We start from the raw sequence: 9169 nt of genomic DNA, 5'->3' as shown, positions 1-9169 counted from the left end.
ACATTACCACCAGCAATATCATTCCCTAGTAGCAATTTGACTCCTGATACTGGCAGTGTAGACACTACACCAACACGGAAACGTCCTGATACCAAGTCTGACACTAAGTGGACCCAGTAATGGTACAGGTACGGTTTTTGTCTCTATCCCCTGTAATATGACATGCGAGCCACAATACGTTTCAGGAGACCAGGGTAAAGCATCAGTAACGATTACTGACTGCGCCGCCCCGGTGTCTCGTAGGATTTGGATAGGCTTCTGATCAGCTTGTTCTCCTGTTAAGGAAACAACACCGGCAGAGATAAACGGAGCATAGACAGGATCCGGTTTCTCAAATGCTGAATCAATAATTTGATCCAAGGGACGAGCCAAAGACTTGACTAAACCCAAACTTTTCATTTTTGGGGACGGTGACTGGGACTGTTGCGGTTTATTTTTCAAAACTGGGCAGTCCGCAATCACGTGACGCTTTTGGTGACAGTAAAAACATTCACGGATTTCATGAAAAGGCTTAGGGTTGTCAGCGGTAAAGCGACCTGAACGAGGAACTGATGACGTAATCATCCGGCCTTCAAAACATGGAGCACCAAAGACAGTCTTGTGTGTCAAAGCGTACTCATCTGCCAACACTGCTGCTTGGGCCAATGTCACCACTTTCTGTTCATTTAAATGAACTACAATTCTATCTGGGAGGTTACTTTTAAAGTCCTCCAACAGCACCAACTCCCGAATATCAGCAAAGGTGTTAGCTTTGCTGGCTGAACACCAGCGACTAAACAGAGACTTTGTCCCTAGCAAATTCAACAAATGTACGGTGAGAGCGTTTCTTGTGGTTCCTGAAGCGCTGTCTATAAGCTTCAGGCACCAACTCATAAGCCCGCAACACAGTAGTTTTAACTGTATTGTAGTGTAAACTGTCTTCCAGGGAGAGAGCAGCTACTACTTCCTGGGCTTTCCCAGACAATTTACATTGTAACAGGAGCGGCCAAACCTTGAGTGGCCAATGCAGCGCAGCGGCCACACGCTCAAACGCAGAGAAATCCGACTCTCGGAATGGAGGGACTAAAGCTATGTTTTTACTCACGTCAAAGTGGGTTGGATGATGAGCTGCTTGTGGAGTCGCACTGGAGGCAGCGTCTAACTCCAGTTGTCGTATCCTCACCTACTTGTCAGCTTCTATTTTCCTAATTTCAAGTTCAAAATTCATCTGTCTCTCTTTATCTTTTTGCTCCATTTCTAACCGAGCCAGCCTCACCTTCAGCCTAGCAGTCCCATCTGAACGACCCGAAGCAGAAGATAAAGGATCGAATCGGGGCAATGTAAAAGGGGTACGAGGAACCCCTTCCTCCGCCCTGTCCTCCGACTTGGCATCGGAAGGTCTACCCGTCTCCTCTCCTTGCAATGAGAGAATCCGTTCTCTCACTAAACCCTCCCTGACTAGCACCAAAAGCTCAGCCTTTAGGGCTTTCTCAGGGACAACAAATCCATAATGGTCAGCTATAGCTATAAGGTCTACTTTACGAAACCTACCCAAACAATCAATAGAGGGCGCTTCAAAAAACTTGGAGATCGCTAATGCAGCCATCTTATACAATGCAGTCTACTGAACACACTAGCTAAACAAGTCATCCAAACTCACAACCTACCATCACACCTCAATCACTAACCAGAGAGAGCTCAGAGCAGCAGGGTCCGGTGGGTTTAATGGAAAAATCCCGGATGAGCCCCCATTATGTTACGCACGCCTCTATGAAGAGTGAACGCAACACCCTGCTACAATTAAACTCTCCGTGAAGTGAAAAAGGTATGGACTGTAGGTGCGAGTAAGAATGACAACAAGCAGAATGTGGTACCGTTTACAAGGACTTTATTCCTTTACACGGTAATATGGGGAAAAGGGGCTGGACGGAACCAAAGCAAAGAAAGTAAATCTCAAACCCCCCCCCCCCCCCTCTCCTATCTTACCTGCCTACCCACTACTTACCTAATTTAGCACCACCTGGTGCCCTAACCAAAATACAGGGGGTGGTCCGCCCAGGTCTTACCTAGTGCGCCTAGACAGCGAATATGCTACGGGTATATGTATGCCCGCGGGCCTCTTGCCTAAGCACTCCCTAGGTGCCTTCCCCTTCCCCCTGGGAACAAATGAAACAGAATATTAAACAATTTCACAAAAAAACTAAGAAACAAAGGACATCAAAATAAGCTCTATCTGAGCAACAAACTCACAAAACACACCAACTCTCAGCAATGAACTCCCAGCAAAATCAACCTCTATCAAAATATCTCTGCAATGACCTCCCAGAAAATCTCTCTACAAAAAGCTCTCCCTCCTGAACAGAACACTGGCTTTTATATAGCGTCAGAAGGAATGGGTAATTGGAGACAGCTGAGTCTTGACGAGGGGGCGGGGTCAGCTCTCCACTTAGCCATGGAGTCGACCAATCAGCTGCTTGAGGGATTTCAGGAAGCCATTTCCTGAAATAAACACATGCAAATACACAAACTACAATACATAAACTGGGGAACGTAACAAGGGACTACAGAGACCAGCATGCATAGCACTAGGGAGAGCTGGTTGGGAATGAGGATCACAACACCTTAATGGCGATTCACCATAAAGTAGAGATTTGAGTTCTTTTAAGAATGATTACAAATCATAGAATATTTTCTGCTGAATTCCCATGATGCAGTTACATTTTCTTGTCTGTTTGGATTAAGTCAATATCCTCAACTGGAATACAAATTATTTCGACATGAATACAATTTTTCCCAGTTAGCCCAGTATGAATGCTGCGGAAAATTTGAGGGTAGACTACACTGACCCTCACTACAGCCAATCCTAGTTTGTTAAGTCATTTTTTTGGGCAGGGTTTGAAGCACAGAAAGGGCCCAGTTTAAAAGTGGTTAATTTAAGTGGATAAGAGGGTTACAAATACTCATTTGAAAGGTCACTCACAAACTGAGATATTATATAGCTTCAAAATCCATCCCATTGTAAGATAAAGTGAAACCAGCCATTACCATGGTGAGGCCGTTTAGTGGGACTTTCCAGTGACTTTCCACCTTCATATTCCTTGTCTTAGTGTGAAATGACCTGTCACGGCATATCTATTCAATAGCACACAGTATGATTGTCAAATAATTGAAATGATACCTGAAATGTTAACTGAAATTTTAAATTATCTTCAACAGAATGAAAAAAATTCAAAAATAAATGCATATTAAACAAAAAGGCAGAATAGAACTGTTCACTGCCAAGATTGAGAAAACACTGCAGCGTTAAGAGAAAATAACTAAACAAAACAGTTAATAATGGAAGTCTTTTTCTTCCACTGATGTTCACTGGTTGAAACCAAATGAACGGTCATTAAAGTTAGAGCCTCTCCATTGTTCCACTCCTTCAGTTATTGTGTGATTTAGCGTGGATCTGGAGAGACCGGTGTGCTTTCTTTAGCTGTTTGAACGTGCTGCTTCGCTAACTTCAAACTCTCCCCCTGCATGCCGGTTTGCAACTGCACATGGGGACAAAGATCTGACTTTTTGGAGAAATGCCCTCTGGTCTGATGAAACAAAAAATGGAACTGTTTGGCCATAATGACCATCGTTATGTTTGGAGGAAAAGGGGGAGGCTTGCAAGCCGAAGAACACCCATCCCAACCGTGAAGCACGGGGGTGGCAGCATCATGTTGTGGCGGAACTTTGCTGCAGGAGGGACTGGTGCACTTCACAAAATAGATTGCATCATGAGGCAGGAAAATTATGTGGATATATTGAAGCAACATCTCAAGACATCAGTCAGGAAGTTAAAGCTTGGTTGCAAATGGGTCTTCGAAATGGACAATGACCCCAAGCATACTTCCAAAGTTGTGGCAAAATGGCTTAAGGACAACAAAGTCAAGATATTGGAGAGGCCATCACAAAGCCCTGACCTCAATCCCATAGAAAATATGTGGGCAGAACTGAAAAAGTGTGTGCGAGCAAGGAGGCCAACAAACCTAACTCAGTTACACCAGCTTTGTCAGGAGGAATGGGCCAAAATTCACCCAACTTATTGTGGGAAGCTTGTGGAAGGCTACCTGAAACGTTTGACCCAAGTTAAACAATTTAAAGGTAATGCTACCAAATACTAATTGAGTGCATGTAAACTTCTGACCCACAGGGAATGTGATGAAAGAAATAAAAGCTGAAATAAATCACTACTATTATTCTGACATTTCACATTCTTAAAATAAAGTGGTGATCCTAACTGACCCAATACTGGGAATTTGTACTAGGACTAAATGTCAGGAATTGTGACATTGTTTGTTTAAATGCATTTGGCTAAGAGATATATATACACACACACACACAGTGGGGCAAAAAAGTATTTAGTCAGCCACCAATTGTGCAAGTTCTCCCACTAAAAAGATGAGGCCTGTAATTTTCTTCATAGGTACACTACAACAATGACAGACAAAATGAGGGGGGAAAAAAATCCAGAAAATCACATTGTAGGATTTGTAATGAATCTATTTGCAAATTATGGTTGAAAATAAGTATTTGGTCACCTACAAACAAGCAAGATTTCTGGCTCTCACAGACCTGTAACTTCTTTAAGAGGCTCCTCTGTCCTCCACTCGTTACCTGTATTAATGGCACCCGTTTGAACTTGTTATCAGTATAAAAGACACCTGTCCACAACCTCAGTCACACTCCAAACTCCACTATGGCCAAGACCAAAGAGCTGTCAAAGGACACCAGAAACAAAATTGTAGACCTGCACCAGGCTGGGAAGACTGAATCTGCAATAGGTAAGCAGCTTGGTTTGAAGAAATCAACTGTGGGAGCAATTATTAGGAAATGGAAGACATACAAGACCACTAAATCTCCCTCGATCTGGGGCCCCACGCAAGATCTCACCCCGTGGGGTCAAAATTATCACAAGAACGGTGAGCAAAAATTCCAGAACCACACGGGGGGACCTAGTGAATGACCTGCAGAAAGCTGGGACCAAAGTAACAAAGCCTACCATCAGTAACACACTATGCCGCCAGGGACTCAAATCCTGCAGTGCCAGACGTGTCCCCCTGCTTAAGCCAGTACATGTCCAGGCCCATCTGAAGTTTACTAGAGAGCATTTGGATGATCCAGAAGAAGATTGGGAGAATGTCATATGGTCAGATGAAACCAAAATATAACTTTTTGGTAAAAACTGAACTCGTTGTGTTTGGAGGACAAAGAATGCTGAGTTGCATCCAAAAGAACACCATACCTACTGTGAAGCATGGGGGTGGAAACATCATGCTTTGGGGCTGTTTTTCTGCAAAGGGACCAGGACGACTGATCCGTGTAAAGGAAAGAATGAATGGGGCCATGTATCGTGAGATTGAGTGAAAACCTCCTTCCATCAGCAAGGGCATTGAAGATGAAACGTGGCTGGGTCTTTCAGCATGACAATGATCCCAAACACACCGCCCGGGCAACGAAGGAGTGGCTTCGTAAGAAGCATTTCAAGGTCCTGGAGTGGCCTAGCCAGTCTCCAGATCTCAACCCCATAGAACATCTTTGGAGGGAGTTGAAAGTCTGTGTTGCCCAGCAACAGCCCCAAAACATCACTGCTCTAGAGGAGATCTGCATGGAGGAATGGGCCAAAATACCAGCAACAGTGTGTGAAAACCTTGTGAAGACTTACAGAAAACGTTTGACCTCTGTCATTGCCAACAAAGGATATATAACAAAGTATTGAGATAAACTTTTGTTATTGACCAAACACTTATTTTCCACAATAGTTTGCAAATAAATTCATTAAAAATCCTACAATGTGATTTTCTGAATTGGTCTTCTCATTTTGTCTGTCATAGTTGAAGAGTACCTATGATGAAAATTACAGGCCTCTCATCTTTTTAAGTGGGAGAACTTGCACAATTGGTGGCTGACTAAATACTTTTTTGCCCCACTGTATATATATACTGCTCAAAAAAATAAAGGGAACACAAAAATAACACATCCTAGATCTGAATGAATGAAATATTGTTATTAAATACTTTTTCTTTACATAGTTGAATGTGCTGACTACAAAAATCGCACAAAAATCAATGGAAATCTAATTTATCAACCCATGGAGGTCTGGATTTGGAGTCACACTCAAAATTAAAGTGGAAAACCACACTACAGGCTGATCCAACTTTGATGTCCTTAAAAAGTCAAAATGAGGCTCAGTAGTGTGTGGCCTCCACGTGCCTGTATGACCTCCCTACAACGCCTGGGCATGCTCCTGATGAGGTGGCGGATGGTCTCCTGAGGGATCTCCTCCCAGACCTGGACTAAAGCATCCGCCAACTCCTGGACAGTCGGTGGTGCAACGTGGCGTTGGTGGATGGAGCAAGACATGATGTCCCAGATGTGCTCAATTGGATTCAGGTCTGGGGAACGGGCGGGCCAGTCCATAGCATCAATGCCTTCCTCTTGCAGGAACTGCTGACACACTCCAGCCACATGAGGTCTAGCATCGCCTTGCATTAGGAGGAACCCAGGGCCAACCGCACCAGCATATGGTCTCACAAGGGGTCTGAGGATGTCATCTCGGTACCTAATGGCAGTCAGGCTGCACATGGAGGGCTGTGCGGCCCCCCAAAGAAATGCCCCCCCCCCCACACCATGACTGACCCACCGCCAAACCGGTCATGCTGGAGGATGTTGCAGGCAGCAGAACGTTCTCCACGGCGTCTCCAGACTCTGTCACGTCTGTCACATGTGCTCAGTGTGAACCTGCTTTCATCTGTGAAGAGCACAGGGCGCCAGTGGCGAATTTTCTCTGGCAAATGCCAAACGTCCTGCACGGTGTTGGGCTGTAAGCACAACCCCACCTGTGGACGTCGGGCCCTCATACCACCCTCATGGAGTCCATTTGAGCAGACACATGCACATTTGTGGCCTGCTGGAGGTCATTTTGAAGGGCTCTAGCAGTGCTCCTCCTGCTCCTCCTTGCACAAAGGCGGAAGTAGCGGTCCTGCTGCTGGGTTGTTGCCCTCCTACGGCCTCCTCCACGTCTCCTGATGTACCGGCATGTCTCCTGGTAGCGCCTCCATGCTCTGGACACTACGCTGACAGACACAGCAAACCTTCTTGCCACAGCTCACATTGATGTTCCATCCTGGATGAGCTGCACTACCTGAGCCACTTGTGTGGGTTGTAGACTCCGTCTCATGCTACCACTAGAGTGAAAGCACCGCCAGCATTCAAAAGTGACCAAACCATCAGCCAGGAAGCGTAGGATCTGAGAAGTGGTCTGTGGTCACCACCTGCAGAACCACTCCTTTATTGGGGGTGTCTTGCTTAATTGCCTATAATTTCCACCTGTTGTCTATTCCATTTGCACAACAGCATGTGAAATTTATTGTCAATCAGTGTTGCTTCCTAAGTGGATAGTTTGATTTCACAGAAGTGTGATTGACCTGGAGATACATTGTGTTGTTTAAGTGTTCCCGTTATTTAATTTGAGCAGTATATATATATGTATATATATATATATATATATATATATATATATATATACACACACACACACACACACACACACATACATACATAGCAACAACAAAAAAAGTCCCTTTTTCAGGACCCTGTCTTTCAAAGATAATTCGTAAAAATCCAAATAACTTCACAGATCTTCACTTGAAAGTGAACACTGTTTCCCCATGCTTGTTCAATGAACCATAAACAATTAACATGCACCTGTGGAATGGTCGTTAAGACATTAACAGCTTACAGACGGTAGGCAATTAAGGTTAGTTATGAAAACTTAGGACACTAAAGAGGCCTTTCTACTGACTCTCAAAAACACCAAAAGAAAGATGCCCAGGGTCCCTGCTCATCTGCGTGAACATGCCTTAGGCATGCTGCAAGGAGGCATGAGGACTGCAGCTGTGGCAAAAAATTGCAATGTTCGTAGTTTAAGGTGCCTAAGACAGCGCTACAGGGAGACAGGACGGACGGCTGATCGTCCTCGCAGTGGCAGACCACGTGTAAACACCTGCACAGGATCGGTACAGCCGAACATCACACCTGCAGGGCAGGTACAGGGTGGCAACACCAGGAAAGCACAAACCCTCCATCAGTGCTCAGACTGTCCGCAATAGGCTGAGAGAGACTGGACTGAGGCCTGTTGTAAGGCAGGTCCTCACCAGACATCACTTGCAACAACGTCACCTATGGGCACAAACCCACAGTCGCTGAACCAGGCAGGACTGGCAAAAAGTGCTCTTCACTGACGAATCGCGGTTTTGTCTCACCAGGGATAATGGTCGGATTTGCGTTCATCGCCAAAGGAATGAGCGTTACACCGAGGCCTGTACTCTGGAGCGGGATCGATTTGGAGTCCGTTATGGTCTGGAGCTTGTTGTCATTGCAGGCAATCTCAATGCTGTGCATTACAGGGAAGACATCTTCCTCCCTCATCTGGTACCATTCCTGCAGGCTCATCCTGACATGACCCTCCAGCATGACAATGCCTATTCTTGCAAGACAGGAATGTCAGTGTTCTGCCATGGCCAGCGAAAAGCCCGGATCTCAATCCCATTGAGCACGTCTGGGACCTGTTGGATCGGAGGGTGAGGGCTAGGGCCATTCCCCCCAGAAATGTCCGGGAACTTGCAGGTGCCTTGGTGGAAGAGTTGGGTAACATCTCACGGCAATAACTGGCAAATATGGTGCAGTCCATGAGGAGGAGATGCACTGTAGTACTTAATGCAGCTGGTGGCCACACCAGATACTGACTGTTACCCCCCACCCTTTGTTCTGGGACACATTACTCCATTTCTGTTAGTCACAGGTCTGTGGAACCTGTTCAGTTTATGTCTCAGTTGTTGAATCTTATGTTCATACAAATATTTACACATGTTAAGTTTGCTGAAAATAAACACAGTTGACAGTGAGAGGACGTTTCTTTTTATATAGGACGTTTTGTAGTTTATATATTGTTTCCTCTAAGGCGGGTGGGTGGGAGGCAGAGAAGTTTTACATGCATGAATACATCCACAGTAACTGTCATCAAAACATATTATTATCTACTTTCATTGCAGCGTTGGTACTGCATAACTTACCATGTCCATTAGCTTGAAAAAAGTGCTTTTAAAATTTCAATTAAAAGCGCTCTACTTTGATAAGTAGATGACTGATAGTCTGTTCC

Source organism: Oncorhynchus nerka, unplaced genomic scaffold, assembly GCF_034236695.1.
Source record: "Oncorhynchus nerka isolate Pitt River unplaced genomic scaffold, Oner_Uvic_2.0 unplaced_scaffold_1419, whole genome shotgun sequence".
Classification (NCBI taxonomy): domain Eukaryota; kingdom Metazoa; phylum Chordata; class Actinopteri; order Salmoniformes; family Salmonidae; genus Oncorhynchus; species Oncorhynchus nerka.
This window is presented reverse-complemented; position numbering follows the sequence as displayed.